Source organism: Miniopterus natalensis, chromosome X (assembly GCF_054644295.1).
Source record: "Miniopterus natalensis isolate mMinNat1 chromosome X, mMinNat1.hap1, whole genome shotgun sequence".
Classification (NCBI taxonomy): domain Eukaryota; kingdom Metazoa; phylum Chordata; class Mammalia; order Chiroptera; family Miniopteridae; genus Miniopterus; species Miniopterus natalensis.
In genome coordinates this window covers 98,759,287-98,781,638 of record NC_142103.1, presented here as the reverse complement: position 1 = coordinate 98,781,638, position 22,352 = coordinate 98,759,287, and the positions used below count along the sequence as shown (strand labels likewise).

The 22,352-nt window shown below is 39.7% G+C and overlaps 1 protein-coding gene across 2 annotated transcripts in view; it reads left to right on the top strand.

Moving 5' to 3' along the window:
• REPS2 (RALBP1 associated Eps domain containing 2) overlaps nucleotides 1-22,352 on the top strand; it is a 173,465-nt gene that overhangs the window by 29,131 nt on the left and 121,982 nt on the right. The gene's annotated exons all lie outside the window — the stretch shown is intronic.

Sequence of the window (22,352 nt, the reverse complement as noted above, 5' to 3'; positions counted from 1 at the left end):
CAGGAATCAACTCATCACTTTAACCACTGTTGATTGCATTGGCTTAGAGCTTTTTGCTTCCTGAAGTATTTTTCCTTTTCTTTCAAAACTGTGTTCAGTTGGATGTGACCAATTCTACATGGAGGCCAGCTCACTCACTTTTGTTCTTCGCTCCTACTGTCCCAATGTCATGCTTCATTTACACAGTAATAGCTTTTCTTGACTTTATCTGTTGACTTGACAGTCTATAATATTTCCTTTCTTAGACATAGGAAGATTGAAAACATTGAGGATTTGAAGAAAATTTGCAAAATTGCGTTGTGAAAAAGGCAGCTTTAATTTTAATTTTTACCTTAGCCAGAATAGGTGGCCACCTGATGGGCAGATATGCCTTCTCATTGCACACTGCTCAGTGTAGGTGCCCAGGCCAATCAGGATCCAGCTGGTAACCAGTACTACTTTTGGTTCTAAGTGTAGCTGTGTACAGGGGATCTGACCATAACTAACAGAGGTTATAATAAAAACAAGGCGTAGTTTCACAGTTGTCTGTGTGGCAACATGGGGGTGGGGTAGTTGTCTAATATTTGAAAGCTGAGAAGCTGGAGGTTTATAAAATTTGAAGATATCCATTATCAGTTTAAATAATTTTTTGATCATTATACATGCATAACTGATGCTATTTTTCTGGTCCTGAGGTTTTTGTGGATGATCATTTTGAAAGGGGGCTAGGATGAGAATAAAAATTAATTATGAAAATCCCTTTGAAAGACTGATTATGTTATGATTCATTAAAGACTTTTTATGCATCTTATATATTGTGTTTTTATCTTTGTGACTAGCATTCTTAAGAGCTGATTTTTACTTTGGACTTTCTAATGTGTGTCAGCTATGTCAGCTCACGAGCATGTTTTCATCTGTGCATCACGTTATATTGGGACTTGGATGGAATGCAGATCTTTTATTGGCCTAAATCTGAGTCTAATCCTCTGCATGGCTTTGGTAGAAAATCAATTTCCTCTGCTCTGTCAAGATTTTTCAGGTCAGTGCTCTTTGGAAGTTTCCCAATTCTCTTAGATTAAAATAGATTTTGTTTCTGTGCTATATACTGGTATCCTTTAGCAGGACACTGGGATCTAGAAAGTGAGAAAACAGCCTGACGAGATATCCATGACTTCTTCTATTTAGCTTGTTGACATACTGTACCTTTGGGGAGCCAAGGAGTTTATGTCCTTTCAAAGGCATCATTTGGAAAGCAATTATAAGTGACACCTGTAGGTGAGGCCCTATGCTTGACTTTAATGAGTTTTGCTTGGTCACCTGCTCACTAGGTTGCTAAAAGGGAATGGAAAAGAGAAGAATTTGTCATGCCACACTCAGTCCATTTCACTTGTATGGACTTGGAAGTGGAAGTAGGGTGACCAACTTGGACTTTCTCAGATTTAGTGCTGAAAATCCTACGTCTTGGGAACTCCCTTAGTCCAAGGCAAACCAGGATGGGTGGTCACCCTAGCAGTGAAAAGCATGGGGATGGATGGTTTGGAACTGGTGAGTACCCTGATGGGTATTTTAAGGAAGGATTTGTTATAGACACATAGCATCTTGCTGCCCAAAGATGCTAGTGGATGAGTGATTCTATTTAGATTTGACTGAAAAACAATGGAATGAGAAGAGATGGAAGTTTTTCTATCTTCTGAACCTAAGAGGATGTGTTTAGGGGATGTTTTGATAAAAACAAATATTACTATTAATGTTTATCTTTTTCCTGGACAATGAAGGATCTTTATTTAACTCCACTTATCCCTACTCCCAACTTATGTTGGTTTTACCTTATGTTTTAGTACTATAAAATTCTACAAGACATTATTTTATGCAGACATTGTTTGTTTAGATCAGAGTTCAGTAAACTTTTTCTATAGAGGGTCAGATGGTAAATATTTTAACCTCTGTGGTCCATATGGTCTCTATCACAGCTATTCAACTCCACTGTTGTAACAACAAAGCAGCCATTGATAATATAATTGTACATGCCAATGTTTCAATAAAACCTTATTTATAAAAACAGGCAGCAGACCAGATTTGACTTGCAGGCCTTAGTTTGCCAATTCCTAATTTAGATTTATCTACATATTTACTACTTTATTTTTCCTTCATTTCTTGTTACATCTCTGAGGTTCTCCCTTCATTCATTTTCAGAACAAGGATGTCTGTCTGCTCCCATCTCTGTTTTTTGACTTTGTGCTGGAAGTTCTAGCTAGTGCAGTAAGGCAATAAAAGGAAATAAAAGGCATACAGATCAGAAATAAATAAATAAATAAATAAATAAATAAATAAATAAATAAATAAATAAATAAATCTGCCTCTATTTATAGATGATATGATTGTCCGTGTATAAATTTCCAGGAATCTACAAAATAACTCCTAGGCTAATAAGTGTGTTCAGCATGGTCGCAGGATACAAGATAAACATACAAAAATCAAGTGTGCTTCTATGTACTAGCAATGAATACATGGACACTAAAATTACAGTAACATTTACAGTCACTCAAAAAAATTAGTTAGGCCTGATCGGTGTGGCTCAGTGGTTGAACATCAATCTATGATCCACGAGATCAAGGTTCGATTCCTGCTCAGGGCACATGCCCAGGTTTCAGGCTCAATCCCCAGTGGGGGGTGTGCAGGAGGCAGCCGATCAATGACTCTCTCATCATTGATGTTTCTATCCCCTTTTCTCCCTCTCCCTCTCTCTGAAATCAATAAAGATGTGTGTGTGTGTGTGTGTGTGTGTGTGTGTGTGTGTGTGTGTAAAAGTTAGTTAGGTGTAAATCATGTCACAGGACTTGTATACTGAAAACTACACAATGCTGATGAAAGAAAGAAAGAAGATCTAAATTAATGGAGAGACATACCATGTTCCTGGATTAGAAGACACAACGTAGTAAAGATGTCAGTTTTCCCCAAAATGATATATGGGTTTAACATAATTCCTATAAAAATACCAGCAAGGTCTTTTGTAGATAAGTATATGAGTATTCTAAAATTTACATGCAACTAGACTAGCTAAAAACAATTTTTCAGAAGAATAAAGTAGGAGGAATTACTATGCCTAATTTCAAGACGTATATAACTATAGTAATCAAGACTGCGTGGTATTAGTGGATTGATAGATACATAGATCAGAACAACAGCACAGAGAACCTAGAAATAAACCCATGGAATTATACCCAATTGATTTTTGAGAAAATTACAAAAGCCATTAAATGGAGGATGAAAGATAGCCTCTTCAAGCCATGATTCTGGATCAGTTGAACATTAGTAGGCAAAAAAAAAAAAGAAAAAAAAAAAAAGAGTCACCCTGGCTGGTTTGGCTCAGTTGGTTGGAGTGCTTTCCTGTTTACCGAAAGGTTGTGTGTTCAATTCCCAATTAGGACACATACCCAGGTTAGGTTCGATCCCCGATGGGGAGAGGGGCAACCTATTGATGTTTCTCTCTCTCCCTCTCCCTTTCTTTCTTTCTAAAATCAATTAAAAAAACACTTAAAAAAAAAAAGAGCCTCGACCTTAATTTTACACCTTACATAAAAAAAAAACAAAAACTCAAAATGCATCACAAGCTTAAATGTAAAATATAAAACTATAAAATTTTCAAAAAAAAACCCCCAGAAAATCTTTGGGACTTAGGATTAGGCAGGGTTCTTAGACTTGATACCAAAAATATCGATATAAGGAAAAAATAATTTAATGGATTTTACAAAATTAAAAACTTTTACTCTGAGAAAGACCTTGTTAAGAGACAAGCTGCAGAGTGGGAGAAAATATTTGCAAACCACATATTTGACAAAAAACTATCTGCAATATATAAAAAACTCAAAACTTATCAGTTAAAAGCCAAACAACTGAATTAGAAAATGGGCAGAAGACATGAGACATTTCACTGAAGAGGCTATGCAAATAACAAACACATGAAAAGATGTTCATCATTATCCATTGGGGAAATGCAAATTAAAGCCAAATGAGATATCATTACATACCTATCAGAAAAACAAAAATAAAAAGTAGCAACATCACCAAATGCTGCAGAAAAAAGGGATATATACCTTGCTGATGGGAATGTAAGGTGATATAGCCCCTCTGGAAAAGTTTAACAGTTTGGTAAAAACACTAAATATGCATCTACCGTATGTGACCCAGCAGTTGCACTCCTGGGCATTTATCCTAGAGAAATGAAGATCTGTGTTCACACAAAAACCTGTACATGAATGTTTATAGCAGCTTTATTCATAATAGCCTATAACTGGAAATGATACAGATGTCCTTCAGTGGGTGAATGGTTAAACAAACTGGTTCATCCATGCCATGGAATACTTTACTACTGAGCAATAGAAAGGAATGAACTATCGATGCACACAATAACCTGAATGACTCTCCAGAGAATAATGCTGATTGAAAAAGCCAATCCTGCATGGTTACATACTATATGATTCCATTTATATAACATTCTTTAAATGACAAAATTATAGACATGGAGAACAGATTAGTAGTTTCCAGGGTTGAGGAGGCAGGGGTGGGAGGGAAGTGATTGGCTATAAAAAGGCAGCTTGAAGGATCCTTGTGGTGATGGAAATGTTCTCTGTCTTGACTGTATCAAAGTCAGTATCCTTGTGATATTGCACAATAGTTTTGCAAGATATTGTCATTAGTGTGGGGGAAACTGGGTAAAGGTTACACAGGATCTCTTTGTATCATTTCATACAACTGTTTGTGAATCTACAATGATCTCAAAATAAAGTTTAATTTAAAAAAATTATTTAAGGAAAACAGGACCTAAAGGGAACAGAGTCAGAAGAATCATAAATACTAAATAAGGTAGAACTTTTATATTTGGTGATGTTCTCAGGTCCTGGCCCAGTTTTGTTCTGAAATGGAGCTATGTGGGTCCATAAGAGTCCCTGTATGAAGGTGTATGATTGACTTTCCCCCTCAAGTTCTAATTTGGGGTGCTATTCACTGTATGCCCTTTGAGTGCCTTTTGCCTCTGGTTTTCTGTTAGACACAAACTGGTTTCTTAATTTCAGTTACAAGGTCATTTCCAAGCTCCATTAACTTTTATGATCTTGTTTCTGTGATGGGTCCTCACCTAAGGGCCAGAGTATCTGGACACTGACTTATTTTTTCCAAGTGATTTTTCTGTTTGCTGATGTGCTAGACTTCTAGTTGTCCCTAGATATTTATCTCCTTCTATTCTTTTGCAGTAGAAACTCCAGTTTTGAGTTGGGCTCATGGCGTCCCAGAGTAAAGGTTCCATTGCTCAGAATTCATTGTAACTAAGTGTGGATATGTGACCAACTACAAACCTTCTATTTTGATTAAGCCACAAATTAAATGGAGCTATCAATTTACTTTAACAAACACTTAGTGAACAGGTAATATCAAATACTTTATATAAATATAGTGTGTGATGGATTGATTGTGTACCCCTCCCAAAAGATATTGAAGTCCTAACCCCCAGAACCTTGGAATGTGACCTTATTTGGAAATGGGGCCTTTGCAGATGTAAATCAAATTAAAATGAAGTCATATTGGAGTGTGCCCTAATCCAATATGACTGGTGTCCTTATAAGAAGGTGGTCATTTGAAGACACAGATACACAGGGATAATGCTATGTGAAGATAAAGATGGGAGTGATGCATTTACAAGCCAAGGAACTCTTAGGGCTACTAGAAGTTGGGAAAGAGTCATGGAACAGATTTTCTCTCAGAGCCCTTGGAAGGAACCAACTCTGCTGATACCTTGATTTTGGATTTCCAGCCTCCAGAACTGTGAGGCAATATATTTCTATTGTTTTAAGGCACAAATTGGTGCTACTTTGTCATGGCAGCCTTAGGTAAACCAGTATACAGTGTTTTGTTTTGTTTTTAAAAAATATATCTTTATTGATTTCAGAGAGAGGAAGGGAGAGGGAGAGAGAGAGATAGAAACATCAATGATGAGAGAGTCATTGATCAGCTGCAGCTTGCAACCCGGGCATGTGCCCCAACTGGGAATTGAACCCTGATCTCCTGGATCCTAGGTTGACGCTCAACTGCTGAGCGACGCCAGGCTGGGCTATTTTTTTTTTTTAATTTTTTTTTTTAGTGTGTTTTAAAACTTCTTTTTGAGGTATTTTAAAAATGGGTTGGGGCATGAACAGGCTTTTGAATTTGAGTCCTGAGACATTTGGACTAAATATGCTTGCTTTTTCCTGGAAAATATCACTGTACCAAACATAGACATTCCTCATTGCGCCAAAGTCCTTCCAACTTCCTTATGTTTTTATTGCTGATTTGATGTGCTTGAATGCCAGCCAAAGTATAAGGTAAATGGTAGATGGGAGGACTGGGTGGTTTCCATGGAGACTTCTTGCAGTTCATCAGTTGTCAGGGAAACATTTCGTTTCAATTTGTGGGATCTGCCAACTTGAGTGGCTCTTGGAAGAGGATATGGTTAAACCTCTTCAAGATACTAATAACAAATTCAGAGCAGAGCTTTTTAAGATTGCTTTAAAGTTATAGTAGGCTTTTCTGTAGGAGGGATATTAAATAGTTCTCTGCCTGAGGTGATCAAACTACCCATTTGTTCACATACAGAAAATGTTGATTTTGAGATTTAGGGGAGGAAAACTGAGGTTCAAAGAAAGCCCAAAGCTGGAGAGCTGGTGTCAGGTGCCATATGACTGTAGTCCATGATCTTTAGCATGCCCTATATAGTATGAGAGGTTGAAAAGGCCTGCTGCAATATTGTAATTTATAAGAAAAAATGTATTTGGCCATTCAGATGACTGACTATCATCTATCTATCTATCTATCTATCTATCTATCTATCTATCTATCTATCTATCTATCTATCTATCATCTATCATCTATCTATCTATCATCATCTATCTATCTATCATCTATCTATCTATCAATCATCTATCTATCTATCTATCTATCTATCTATCTATCTATCTATCTATCTATCTATCTATCTCTATCATCTATCTATCTATCTATCTATCTATCTATCTATCTATCTATCTATCTATCATCTATCTATCTATCTATCTATCTATCTATCTATCTATCTATCTATCTATCTATCTATCTATCTATCTATCTATCTATCTATCTCTATCATCTATCTATCTATCTATCTATCTATCTATCTATCTATCTATCTATCTATCTATCTATCTATCTATCTATCTATCATCATCATCATCATCATCATCTATCATCTATCATCTATCATCTATCATCTATCATCTATCTATGTCACATATATTTGGTTTTGGTCCATGGCTCACAGCTCCAAAACCCTCGGAATTTCCTAAGTGTTGAGAGTGATAAAGGTGTCTTTTGTTATATTAATGAGATGGCTTTTGGAAAGCACCTGAGGATGGAGGCTGATTGCCAGTAGAGCCAAACATTGAAAGTTTTAGTCCCACCCCTACCTCTGGGGAGGGGAGAGGGACTGGAGATGGAGTTCAGTCATCAATGGTTAATGAATTAATCAGTTGTGCCTGTGTAATGAAGCCTCTATAAAAAAACAACAACAAAAGGACTGGGTTTGGAGAGCTTCCAGTTGGTGACCGTGTGGAGGTGCTGAGAGAGTGGTGCTGTGGACATAGAAACTCCGTGCCCTTTTTCCACATCTTACCCTGTGCATCTCTTCCATCTGGCTGTTCCTGAGTTATATCCTTTTATAATAAAATGTTTCTCTGAGTTCTGTGAGCCACTCTAGCAAATTAATTGAACCTGAGGAGGAGATTGTGGGACTCTCTGATTTATAGCCAGTTGTTCAGAAGCCCAGGTAAACAGCGTGGGCTTGTGACTGGTATCTGAAGTGGGGGTGGGGGGCATTCTTGTAGGAGTGAGTCCTCAACCTGTGGAATCTGATGCTCTCTCTGGGTAGATAGTGTCAGAATTGAGTTGAATTCTCAAACACCTTGTTGGTGTGTGGAAATACCCTCCCCCTCCTTGAAATTGGGTCTCAGATAACTTTTTACGAGCCCTGTACGAAACTGTTTACAGGCTACAGAGTTGGCAGACTTAGCACTGTACATTTATTGCTTCTAGTTATTCTAGTTAGCAATTGTTGAATCAGTGGCTGGCATTGGTTGATGGTTAATGGAAATGGTGGAGAGCACAGATTCTAGATATAAGCAGTTCTAATAAAGGGGAACCCTTAGGGTTATCTCTATTATGACAGCTTCCCCATTGTGCTGTTTCTTAAACAGGCATGGTAGACTGCAAATTTCTCCCAATACTTTGCAGTTCTTTCCATCAAGAGGTGGATGGAGTCTTTGTCTCCATCCTTAGAGTCTTGGCTGGCCTTGTGACTTGGTTTGACCATAGAATACAGTAGAAGTGACCTTGTGCAAGTTTTGAGCCTAGGCCTGAAGAAGCATTTCAGCTTTAGTTCTTACTGCTTTGGGAACTCTGCCACCACATGAAAAGGCCCAGGCTCACCCGCTGGAGGATGAGAGGCCTCCATGGAGAGGAGAATGGAGGCACCTTGTCAACCCAGGAGCTGCCTGTGGAAGCCTAAGTGAGCCTCACCTGAGATCAGTGTAATTGTCCAGCTAGCGCAGCCCAAATCACTGACCCCCAGAATCATGAACTAAATAAAAGGTACTGAAGTTTTGGGGTAGTTCGTTATGCAACAATAGATCATTTTGTTTTTAATCCTCATCCGAGGGTATTTTTTCCATTGATTTTCAGAGCGAGTGGAAGGGAGGGGGGAGAGGGAGAGAGGAGAGGGAGAGAGAGAAATCTCGATGTGAGGGAGACACATTGATTGGTTGCCTCCTGAATGTGCCCTGACTGGGGCTGGGGGCTGAACCTGCAACCCAGTTACGTGCCCTTGACAGGAATCCAACCCGTGACCCTTCAGTGCGAGAGCGGACACACTAACTACTAAGCCATGCCGGCCAGGGCACAGCAGCAGTAGATAATTTGATACAGCCAAGTTTGGATGTTTTGGATCAATCAAGGCTCACCTTTCACCTGTCCTCTGTAGCACCCAAGATTCTTACTAACATGATCCTGTTAACAGAAATTACCTGTGGGTAATTTAAGCAGAAAAGGAATTTATTGGCAAGATATCGATTAGCTGAATCTTTCTCTAGGAAAGCTGGAGAAAAGGCTTGAAAAATGTACAGCACTACCAGAAGTACAGCCATATTCTACATACCACAGAGCTGATCTGGCAAGGAGGCTGGCACTGTATAGCTCCTGAATAGTGGCTACACTACACATTGCTTGCACTGGATGTCGGGTGTGGTGTTTGGCAACCCTGTTGTCCCTTGGAACTAGTGTTGCTGCTGTTCCCGGAAAACTATGATCTACTTTTCCTGCTGCTTCACATCACTTGTTACTGCTTCAAATGCCTGTGCAGTGTGTCTGGCCAGGCTTAAGTCCTGTGCCCATACCCTGATTGAGAAGAAGTCAGAGAAGTAAGTGACATTTTTAGCTTATTTAGCTGAGGGCAGGTGGAAGTTTTCATAAACATTGACAGGGGAGTTTGATGCTGGGTAGCCAAAAGAAAGATGCCAAGCTTTCATTAGTTTCTGTTCTGGACTCTGGTTAGCTCAGTTGGTTACAGCACAGTTATGATGAAGCCAGCATTGTGGTTTGTTCCTTGGTTCTGTTGAGAGAAAATAGCTCTGAGACTGTACCCTTTACACCTGCTCCCTCTCTCACAGATGTGTGCCCATGGCCATTTGGAAGGCCAGGAAATAGTGCATCCTAATTTGCATGTGTCGTTTGCCAAGGTACAAACAGTATGTGTCTTTCAGTTGGTGGACCCAAAGAACCTCTATTTACTGCCATAGTGTGCCACTTAAGATAACTGAATGAATGGTAGCTTAGTGAATATAAGGGATTGCCTATTTGCACAGTGAATTTGGTTCATGTTGACATTTATAAATATAAATTGTTGGGTAGCAAGGTCTTTTAATTCAGGCAGTTTCTCATTTTCCAGAATTTCTCTAATAACCTTTCTAAACCCTGAAGTGCCTATCTGCAAAGCCATTCATGGAGGATTAGTTTAAATATTAGAAATAATACATAAAAGAGAAAAACGTAATGCCTGGAGAGTGTACTGTAGATATTTGAGGAATGTTGACCCTTTTTCTCAGACTTCCTAGATAACACACACTCCAATCAGATCGTCTTATCTCAGGCTGCTATAACAAAATACCATAAACGGAGTGGCTTATAAACAACAGAAATGTATTTCTCATAGTTCTAGAAGCTGCAAGTCCAAGATCAGGGTGTTATAACAGTTGGGTGCTGGTGATCGTCCTCTTCTGGGTTGCAGACTGTCACCTTCTTGCTGTGTTCTCACATTGTGGAGAGCAGAGACAGAAAGCAAGCTCTCTAGTGACTTTATAAGGGTACAAATCTCATTCATGAGGCCTTCCAAAGGCCCTGTTAGCTAATACTATCACATTGGGGGGAGATTGGTTTCAACCTATGAATTTAGGGGGAGGACACAAACATTCAGGCCGTAGATTATAAACCCTTTGAGGGCAGTGGCTGTTCCTTGTCAAATATCTCTAAGTTGTCAAATCTATAGGCATGGCTCGTGAGAGCGGACTGTACTTTGGATAGAGTGTCTTAGGAGAAATCGGGACCTAGGTCTCTGCTCATCCATTGTGAGAGGGCCCCCCGGTGGGATGACTGGATTGTATCAGGTTAGGCAATGAAAAGTCTATGCAGGCCGATGGAACAGTGTCTACAGGTGAGTCAAGGTAGGAGATAGATCTGTCCAGCTGGGTCTTAGGGATGTCCCTCCTGGCAAGCACAGCTCAGTGGCAGGAGAAAGTTCAGGGCGTTAGGTATCAGGGAAGTATCAGTGGGTACCTGCCGGTGCAGGTCAAGGACAGACATGCGAGAGCAAGGCCAAGTCTAGTGATGGGTATCTGTTAAGCTAGAGACGGAAGAAGATGGACATTTGTAGCTGGGGAATAGAAAGGGAATTTGCTTGTGGAAAGAGGTCAGGATGGACTTGGGGCTGGGTTCTGGCTGATTGGGCTGAAGCCCCTTAAATCCAGCTGCTTTTGCCATGATGATGCAGGGAACTGAGTGTGTGGTTGTCTTGAGGTCCTGCTGTGGAGAGAATGGTCACAAACAGGGAGGGGCCCGTCTCCAGCTTCAGTGACCTGCAGTAGCCCACTTTGAGGGGTCCAGGCTCCTCAGAGGGAGGCTGCCACAGTGTCATGGAGGTGAGAGGAGCACTCGTTTCAACAATTGGATAGGGTCTTCTCTAGGAATTTGACAGAGAAACCCAAATAATGAAGTCAGATTGTGTACCCCATCAAAAACTATTTTTATTCTGAGTTTAACTATGTTGGAGGGTCCCAGTCTGTCTGGGTTTAGGCTGGAGAGTGAGAACTCCCATGTGATCTGAGACTGAACTTCCATTTGTTCCCTCTGACAGCATTTCGGGGATCTGTATGTAACACACAAATGCTCCACTTGCATGAGATGTCCTGCCTTTCTCTATTCCTCTCACTAAGGTACTGGTTTCTTTTAAAAAGAAATGTATGTATGAGTGTGTGTGTGCACGCACCCATGCGTGTGTATAAAATAAAAGATATAAAATATAGAATGGACTGAAATCAACAAGCTTATAAAAATACCAGATAACCCCAGCCTATAGTTTTATTTTTGAAAAGCACTAAAAACATTGACAAATAAATTGTCTGAAAAGTGAATCCTTTGGCTACTGAGATAAGTCTGAGTTGCCAGAACCAGTAAAAGCTTTATGTAATAATCTTGGCAGTGCATTTGTGTTCATCTGAGATTTCGCTGCCTCCAGCTGTACAAAACTCTGTGATACGCAGAGCCTAGAAACCTGGGCCAGAATCCTAAAATTAATTTTCTTTTGTAATCTGAGCTGTAATTGCATTTTAATTTAGGTCTGGTGTTAAGGCTAGTTTATGTGCATTTCCTTCATCTTACCAATTCTTGGCATTTAAGTCAGTGCTTAGCACATAGTAAGCCCTCAGTAAATGTTCTTACTGTTGATTCTACTGTTCTTTCTCCCTAAACTGTTTGCCTATATCACAGTGACTATTTTCTCATGGTGGGGAGGATGCTTCCTTTGTCCTCGGTGGTTCACACCCATTACAATCTTCCCCTCTCCTCACCCTTGAGTTGTTAGATCCCTCTTTCTCCACAGGCAGGTGCCAGCCCTGATGAACTCCTCACCCTCAGATGTGTGCTGCACATGTGCAGCCGGCTGGGCAGCTTGAAAAGCTGTGGCATTGGCTTGCCAAAGAAGGCCTACTTTAGCCTGGCTGGGCGTCGCTCAACGGTTGAGCATTGATCTATGATCCAGGAGGTCATGGTTCGATCCCCGGTCAGGATACATGCCCAGATTGCGGGGTCGATCCCCAGTTGGGGCGTGCGGGAGGCAGCCGATCAATGACTCTCTCATCACTGATGTTTCTCTCTCTCTCTCCCTTCCTCTCTTTGAAATCAATAGACATATTTTTTTTTTTTTTAAAAAAGGGCCTACTTTACAAAACTCATAATAAGAAATCATTGTCATCAAATGCCATCATTACCTATAGTCCTTCCTCATTCCAGAAGACAGTCTAGGAGTATGATACAAACTGTAGAATCACTCTCACAAGCCTATATATGCTAATCCATTGTGCAAAAATCAAATCAGCTAGCCGAGTGTAGAATTTCTTTGAATTCTTTGAATTTAAGTATGTATTAGCACTAACTAGTGTGGGGTTCCGGGTTCGATTCTGGCCAAGGGCACGTATCTCGGTTGCAGGCGATCTCTGCGGGGCATGTGCAGGAGGCAACCAATCAATGTCTCTCTCTCTCTCTCTCTCTCTCTCTCTCTCTCTCTCTCTCTCTCTCTCTCTCTCTCTCCCTCTCTCCCTCTCTCCCTCCCCCTTCCATTCTCTGAAAAGCAATGGATAAAACATCCTCAGGTGAGGATTAAAAAAAAAAAGAATGTATAATTTCTTATTCAACTCCTTAAGATATTTCTGTGTTTTAATACAAAAATGTTCCCCTTCCCACACACAAAAAAGCTAAGTAAATTCAAAGTTCAGGGAGGATATGTTGTATTTCTCTTTGGCTTTGCTTGGTATCATGTGATTACGAGATGACTTACCTGAACTCACCTGAGGTTCTTGCTGTTCTGGGATCAGGTATTGTCTCTGATTCTTAAAAGTTTAAAAAAATTCTTTTGAACAGGTCGATATATTCACATAAGTCACAATTCAAAGGTATAAAACAGCATGCATAGGGATTTTCTTAGTGCACTGAAGAGTTAAAACTCAGTAGGCATATTTAATTTATTCTGAAAGCCTTCCTAGTGGAAATCAATGGGATGGGTGCTGTGGGGGATGCAAGGGTGATTTGAAAAATGCAGCACTAGCTTTCAAGAAACTTATACTTACAGCCTTGAAGGGGAATGTAGCAGGTAGTCTGGGAACCACAATACAAAGTAGAAGTGGTAAGTGCCAGAGGTAGAGGTTAAAACCATAGTTTTGGGTTTCACCCAATAGAATTCCTCTTTATAGAATTTTTGGATCCAGGAAAAGGCTTGTATTCTATCTAGTCTGATTGCTTCATTCCAGTATATGAACCTTGAGACCAGGGGAGGCCAGGTGCCTTCCCCATGGTCACCCAGATAAACAGTGTTACCTTTGACGAAGATAGCTAGTTTCTATAAAGCAAACTGCTGCCTTGTTCTGTGTTAGAGGAAAGAGCGATGTGTTTGTGTGTGATGTGTGAAGTCTGGGCTTGGTGAGTGAGGACCACTGCAGTTTTGTCCATCCTGGTGCTTTATTTTGAAATTGCTCATAGAGCAGGTGGGAGGGGAATGGTTTTGGGGTCCATCTATAATGTTTCTTGCAGACACGGGGTTAGGCTTTGTCTCTTACTCTTCACAGTTTTTCTAAATTCATTTAAAAATAGATAATCCATCCACGTGATTCAGAATTCAAAAAGTACAACATGAAATGCAGTAAACGTTTCCCTCCTCCTGTGCCCTAGCCAGCCTGTACCCTGCCCTGGAGGCAGCCAGCAGTCAGATTTGTTAGCTTCAACTTCCAGAGACAGTGTGTGAATATGTAAGTAACTGCATCTGTGTTCAGCCTCCTTTAAAAATAATACCATACCTACTATTGTGCACCTTGCTTTTTTCTTTTCAACAGTTTAACCTGATGATCTGTCTACATCATTACTCAAAGAGCTTCTTCATTTCTTTTTAGTTGGTGGTCTTTGTGGCAAACAACTGAATCCATTCTAGATGGTTAAGCTGAAAAGGGATTAGGTTTTTGGTAACTCATGGAATCGTTTGGAGGGCTGGAGGAACAGGCCCGCATCTGTTTCCAGAAACAAAGCTCTAAGCCATGTGTAGTACTAATATGAAGTGGAAGCCAGCTGTGTTCCTGCCTGCGCTGAGCCACAGACAGCAGGGATATGACTTGATTGTAACTGCGTCCACTGCCATCCTGAGCCAGGGAGGTGCCCTTGCAGCTACCACAGCTTCCCACCTGCAAAACTGGAAGTTCTGAGCAGAGCCTCTTTCCTTACATTTCTCTCTTTTAAAGCAAGTCTTGTGTGGATCTGTCTGATCAGTGGAGGCTTGGTCACAGGTTTGTGGTTTAGCTGCAAAGGAGCCTAGGAACTTGATTCTCGGCTTTCAAGCTGAGAAATTTCTTTAGAGAAAAGCTTTTCAAAAGATGATGGGCAATTATAGATATGACAGATGTCCATTAGAGCTACCTGGAATTCTGTTGCGTGGATGAAGCACAGTTGATTAATATTTTAGGTGATGGACCTCTAGGTGTTTTCCAATCGGTATCTAAGATTATATGTATTGAATGATCTTGTACAGTATGTCATCTTGCTAGGCTAAAATGGAATATAAGTTCCTAGAGGTAGAATTGCTAGATCGAGGTTGATTGTAATTCTTTGGATATTGCCTAGATGTTACACAGATATGTGCTTCCACTAGCAGTGTACAAGTTCCTGATTTTTTGCCCTGTTCAGATTCCATCTGAGCCAGAGTGGCAAGCCTGGTGCTACCGGGGTGAATTTGGGGCCTTGGGCCAAGAATACTGACAAACCAGGTCTGGGCCATAGCCTCTGCCAGTATGGCCTGTATTTTGCACCTGGGCTGGATATGGCCTATAATTTATTATAGGCTCTCTATCCCTAAATTAAATGGCACCATGGGGGATCTGAAAGATAACGTAGCTTCCAAAATGAATTTGCAACTTGGGAGTCGCTTACATGTTGGGAGATCTTGGATCATTATGCGTTCACAAATGCAGAAGGATGTTTTCAAAGAATAGTTATGAAGATTTATAACACCCTTTCCCTTTAAAAATAAAACGCAAGTAAGTGTAATAAGCCAGATGGGGAAAGACAAATGCTGCATGGCATCTCACTTATATGTGGAATCTAAGAAAGAAAGAAAAGAAAAAGAGAAAAAAGTCAAACTTATAGAAACAACAGAATGGTGGTTGCCAGAGGAGAGGATGGTAAAAAGGTACAAACTTACAGTTGTAAGATGGATAAGTTGCAGGGGTCTAATATGTAACATGGTGACTGTAGTTGATTATATTGTATTGTATAATGGAAATTTGCTAAGAGAGTAGAATTTAAGTGTTCTGACCAAAAAACAACCCCCCCCCAAAACAAACCCCCATAGAAACAAAAAACAAAACCCCAGAAAACAAAACAGAACCCCACAAAAAGGTAAATATGTGAGGTGATGAATGTGTTAATTAACTGAATGGTGAGAATCCTTTCACAATGTGTACATAGAACACATCATCACTTTGTAAACTTTAAATACATGACAATTTTATTTGTCAATTATACCTTAAAGCTGAAAAAAAGCAAAACCTTTTTAGCATGTGAATTTTTGCATAGATTTTGTTCATATCTGAGATATAGCATCCAATTGCTCCAATTGATTGCTGTGGAAGTTTATTGTATTGTAGGAAGCCCTTGTTCAAAAACTTCTGAAAATTTTAAACAAATGTATAAATGGGAGAGCAAATACATGTGTACTCTTTTCTTCTAATGGGAATGTTCACTCTTTAAGTTGGTATTTACTTAGTGTAGGTGATTATTTCAAGAAAATACCCTTTCTGCACAGCTACTGTGGGTATCTGCAGAGATATAAAGTATAGCTCAGGGAGGCAGTATGTTGTATGCAGGGCTTGGTAGCCCTTCCTGTAAAGAGCCCAATAGTAAATAATTTAGGCTTTGTAGGCCAAGAGGCAAATTTGAGGGTATTATACAAATACTTATATAATAAGAGAGAAAATAAACTTCCATACACTTTTTATTGACTAAATTAAAAATATCATAATAATTGAATACATTTTTTTATAATACGGGTCTGCTAGTAGGAAGCATGGACTTCTTGGTTTTGAGATAACATTTTACCTAATGGGATTCAAAGTTAGTGTTCCCTATCATCAAATTGATTGCAAATGTTCATCTGTAAAAACCATTCTTAGCACATGGGACATACAAAACCAGGGAGTGGGCCAGATTTGGCCCATGAACAGTAGTTTTCCAACCACTGATGTAATGGAAAGACTGTGAGCTTTGCATCCAGGCACACGTAGGTTTGAGTACTGGCTGTGAATTTGTGACCTTGAACATATCACTTAACTTTGAGTTGTGGCATTTATTAGTGCATAAACTGGAGGTAATATCACCTACCTCTTGGAATAAATACCATCCCCATCTTTGTTGTGATTTTGCCTTAGGATTCCAGTTTTGTATATGCTGATGTAATTTAGCTAGACTGACTTAGAATTTATATTTAACAGATTCAAAAGCCAATTTTTTAGGGGATAGAATATTCATGTGGTCTCAAATAACTATGTGGAAACATATTTTTGCAATGGAAAGATCTGGCAGTCACCACCTTGACCAAATGGCCAAGCTTGGCAATCAGTGGTGGAATGTTCTAACAATATGTGCCCCTCACTGATGTGAATTTCTTACTATATCACAGTATCGCCTGTGTGGTGTTCTTGCCAGAAATGTTTGACTTGAATGTTACCACAAGGAAACAGATCCAAAATGTGGAATGTTCTGCAGGACAACTGGCTTGAACTCTTGAAAGGATTCAGTGTCATGAAGAACCAAGGGGAATTGCTCTAGACTAGGGGAGGACTAAGGAGACATAACAAAAAAAGTAATGCATAAACATTAAATCTTGGATTGGAAAAGGAAAATCCAGTTCTATAGTCCATTTTTAGGATAACTGAGGAAATGAATGGGCCATGTGTTGTATGATAATATTAGTGTTGATTTGCTGAGGTGTGGTGATGATGGTGTAGGAGAATATCCCTGTTCCTGGGAGGTAAGTAATAAAGTATTTAGGGGAGGGGAGGGGGAGGGAAGGAAGGGGAAAGAAGAGAGAGAGAAGAATACTTTTTGTTCAGCACTGCGCTGCTCATTTCCTACCATAGCTCTGAGCACAATGCTTTCCATGGGAGGTGTTCCAAACAGTTAATTTTTAAATTTTTATTATTATTTTGGACCTAATATTCTTTACTATACAATTAATTTTTTGTTTTAATCCTCACCTGAGGATAATTTTTCCATTGCTTTTCAGAGAGAGTGGAAAGGGGGGGAGAGAGAAACATCAATGTGAGAGACACATCGATTGGTTGCCTCTTGCACTCACCCCAACTGGGGCCGGGAGTCAAGCCTGGAACTGAGGTATGTTCCCTTGTTTGGAATCGAACCCAGGACCCTTCAGTCCGCAGGCCGACGCTCTAACCACCTAGTAAAACTGGCTAGGGCCACAATTAATTTTGAATTGTTCAAAAATTACACATTTTTCAAGGCATTATCTTCTTATTTTCCTTCACTTTTCAGTGGCAACATCATCAGAAACTTTTCTGCTGAATGTTGTTATTCCCACTGATTTCAAACTGCCAGAGAGATAGGTTTTTTAAAATTTAGTTTTATTTACATAATTAGTATATGCCCATTATAGAAAAATTAGAATATTACAATGCATATGTATACATAAAAAGTTAAAGCACTGGAAATACCAGAATTCAGTGATAACTGCCATTAATATATTGGTTTAAAATTCCTCACAAAACATTTTAAGTTAATACTTTCAGGTATTAGTAGGCTTCTCTGTCTGAAATTACACCTAAGCACTGAATGACTGTCTGTTCTCTCTTTAACAGTGTGGTGGTTTGGCTTAGGCATATACTATAGTACCTAATATTGGGTAATTGGATATGGGGGTTCATATTTTCTTGCGTAGCCCACCCAGTTCCCTCTGGACTTAAAGTCCCTCTTGATTTTTAGAATTTATAAATGAACAGGAAAGGAAAACTCAGGATAGTTGACGTGGCTCTTCAGCTATTTCCTGAGAGGCTGAGGTACAATTTGTAAGAATGTGCTTCAAATTCTCCTATATATTTCTGTTGTGGAGGGTGTCTACTTGAGGGCTGACATCCCCTGGGGGTATGCTGAGTAGAAAGAGGCTCGGAGGAAGAAGCCTGCTGTGCATCTCTGGAGTGCTGAGAGGCTGGAGCAACAATGAGGGTTCTGGGCAACGAGGCAGAGGGCCAGAATAAAGAAAGCATGGCTTTCATGTTTTGACCCTAACCAGTCCCTCCTAGCTGAGAAAGGAGGGAACAAAGAAGTTAATATTCTGTTATATTCTTGCAGGAACTCTTATGGCTATATAGTATGAGATGACTAAAGCTAATTTAGCAGCCACTTGTAAAAGTAATTATAAGATGAGAGAAAGAACAATTTTGGTACTACAGGCTGTGAAAACTAATTCAACAAACATTCATTGAACAAATGATTTATAGCAAGCACCATAAAGTATGAGTCTTGGGGGATACAAATGATAAAAATATACTCTAGCTTTGTGTTGGGCATTTGGTGGGCATGGGGAGAATATGAGGTACAGTGGAAACAATGACCAAAATACTGATTTTGCTATATTACAAGGATAGTGATGTGGTAGAAAGCTAGTGAAAAGGATTATGGGAATGCAGAAGAGATGCCATATGGAATTGACTAAGGTTTCCAAGATAAGATTGGTCTTGAGGTGATTTGAAGGATGAGCCTAATTGGTAAAGAAGTTGGGAGACATCCAGCTTCCAGGCAGGGGGCACACCAGATGCCCAGAGGCTCTTGTGGCTCTCGTGTTGAGAGATGATTGGCATGTGGAGTGGCTGAAGCCTTAGATGCAGGGTGGAGAGGAGACAGACATGGGGTTGTTGGAAAGGTAGTTTGGGCCAGATGGGAGGGCTTCAAAAGCTATATTCGGGAGTCTGGGTTTTACAGGAAAGGGAGGGAACAAGGAGCCCTGGAAGCCTGTTTGAGTTGGGGGGTAATCTTGTTATAAGTCATCATGGAGGGAATGTGCAGGATGGTGTGGGAAGTTGCACAGTGTGGGGGCAGGACTTGAAGCAGTTGATGTGTGAACAAAGAATCTGAACTTAGCCCAGCCGGGCGTGGCTCAGCGGTTGAGCATTGACTTAGGATCCAGGAGATCGAGGTTCAATTCCCGGTCAGGGCACATGCCCGGGTTGTGGGCTCGGTCCCCAGTCGGGGGCGTGCAGGAGGCAGCCGATCAGTGACTCATCATTAATATTTCTCTCTCTCTCTCCCTCTCCCTTCTTCTCTCTGAAATTAATAAAGGTATATATTAAAAAAAAAAAAAAAGAATCTGAACTTAGCTGTGGTGGAGAGAGAATAGAAAAGAGGGGGCCACTGGTGAATTCTTCCAACCCCTCCCACCAAGACTTTTTAAGTTTTTAAATCTAAGGAAGTCTTTAAAAATACTTGAAAGAGAGAAGCTTATTCAAACCTTTGAACAGTTCTGAAAACTTACTACATTCCAGCTTGGAAAAAAAGAATTATTTCAGGCAAACTGGAGTGGGTGTGGACTGATTACTCAGCACAGTCACTTAATCTTTCAGAATTCGGTAGGAGGGAAGCAATATTAGTGGCCTTCAATCTTCTTCCGGAACTTTGTCCAGGTTCTCAAATGGTGGGTGAATTTTTCTGATTCATATCCAGCACCCCGGCAATTTTGTGTGCATCTGTAAGCTGTAAGGGAGTTGATTTCATCCATTTCTTTTTTTTCTCCTCTCTTGCCTTTCCACCTGAGAAAACAAACACTAGTCCATAGGTTCTTGTTCTGTATTGGAAATTTGCATGTGTAATCTAAGACGGATCCTGCTGAGTGTTACAGGTTTGGAGTTTAGACTAAAGAAGAGGCGTGGAATCTTTTCATTTTTTTCCCTTTATTTTGAGAAAAGCTTGGAAACTTGGACTGTTTGAAGGGGCAGTTATATAAAATATCTCCTGCTAACCAAATATCTGAGATAAAGCACCACTTTATTTTCTTTAGATTGTGTTAAAACATTTCTACCCACAATTTCAAGCTTTTCCATGGAGAATTTAGACTTAGAACATTTTGAACCTCAGTAAACTAACAAACAAACAAAAAATCCTTACAAAATTAACTTGCTTTTGGGATTGAGAAGCCTCTGACTTACAAGTTTCCACATTTAAGTTCCAAAGGCTTATCACTGGTTTATCTTCCTATGGCTTGAATATTCCAGAAGGTTCTTGGCATGTCTCCTGGAGGCTTGATGTACAAAGTGACCTATGGGCTCACTTCACTTATGTTCTTATTACATCACAGTTCCACTTATTCTACGTTGGCTACAAAGCAGTGATTCTAGTGGTATATAGGCCCAAAGGGCAGATTCCAAGGTAAGTACGGTGGTTTACTAATACCAGATTCAGTTGCTACTCTCAAAATTCCATAGTGAATGTTTTAGCAGCAATTTCAGTTACCTTTAGTTAAGAGCTTTCAGTTCTTTGTGGTAGTTATGGTAAAAGAATAACTGAGAGTTAACGATAATAAATTAATAGTGACTGAAATATAGTTAAGTTGTTCACATACCAAGGATTTCAATTTCTTAATATTAGGGATTATTCTGCAAGACAACTATATTGATGTTGGAATTACATTAATGTAGTTGGTGGTTTTTTGTGTTTTTTTTTTTTTTATGTACAGGCAAGCCTGTACCTGAAAATGTATAATTTATTCACAATAAGGGATTGTATTGTAAAACTCTGTTAGTTTTTATTTGTGAGGGTTGGTTCTTTCACTTGATTGAGAATTTTTTTTACTATATCCTGGGTGCCTATCCTTGTGCTCAGAGATGAATGGAAGTTACCCCTTATCCTTGGAATCAAGACATTTTAATGGTAGGCAAAGATAAAAATATAATTTTAATATAATGCGATAAGTGTTGAGATAGACATTAAAAGCTTGAATATGGAGAATTTCAAATGTATACAAAGGTACAGAGTAGGAGAATGAAACCAGCATGAACCCATCATCCAGCTTCAATAGTTCTCAACTCTTGGTCAGGCTTATTTCACCCATACTCCCCGCTTACTCCCTTCCCCCCTTTTATTTGAAAGCAAGTCTAAGACAGTGTATCATGTGAGTGATGTTTTTGAACATTTGAATAGTCAGAGAATACACTGGAAAATAAACCATACCTGGGGGCTTGGGAAGGAGCAACAGAGAAGAAGTAACATTGGAGTTAAATCTAGTGGGGAGGGAGGAGGTTCCAGTTTCAGGTGAATGGGATTGAACCCAACAATTATTGAATATTGCTAAGTATTGTATTAGGTTCATTTAGTATATTATTTATTTATTTATTTTTCCTTACAGTAGTCTTAGGAGGTAGGGAATATTTCTACTTTACATATGAAGAAATTAGGTTTCAGGCAGATTAAAGTAACTTGCCCAAAGTAATAAAACTAAATTAGTGTCTTCATTGAAAACCCACCTTGATTTTAAGGCTATTTATTTTATTTTTAAATCCTCACCCAAGGATATGTTTTTTTGTTTGTTTTTTTATTGATTTGAGAGAGGGAGAGACAAACATCTATGTGAGAGAGAAACATTGATTGGTTGCCTCCCATACTCTTCCCAACCAGGGATTGAATCCGAAACCTGGGTATGTGCCCTGACTGGAAATCGAACCTGCCACCTTTTGGTGTACGGGTTGATGCTTCAACCAACTGAGCCGCACCAGTCAGGGCTTTAAGGCTACTTAGTTTCCCATTTTCTGTAGTACTTGCACTAGATCCAGAGATGTAAAAGGGCAAGATGTGTTTGGACAGTGGGAGAAGTCGAATGCAGCTACAGAACTGTGTGCATGTGTATGTGTGTGTGTCCGGAGACGAAACTAGAAAAGCTGTTCAGAGCCAGGTTGTGAAGGGGCTTTAATGGCATACTAAGGATACAAGATTTTTTCCTGAGAGTGGTGGGG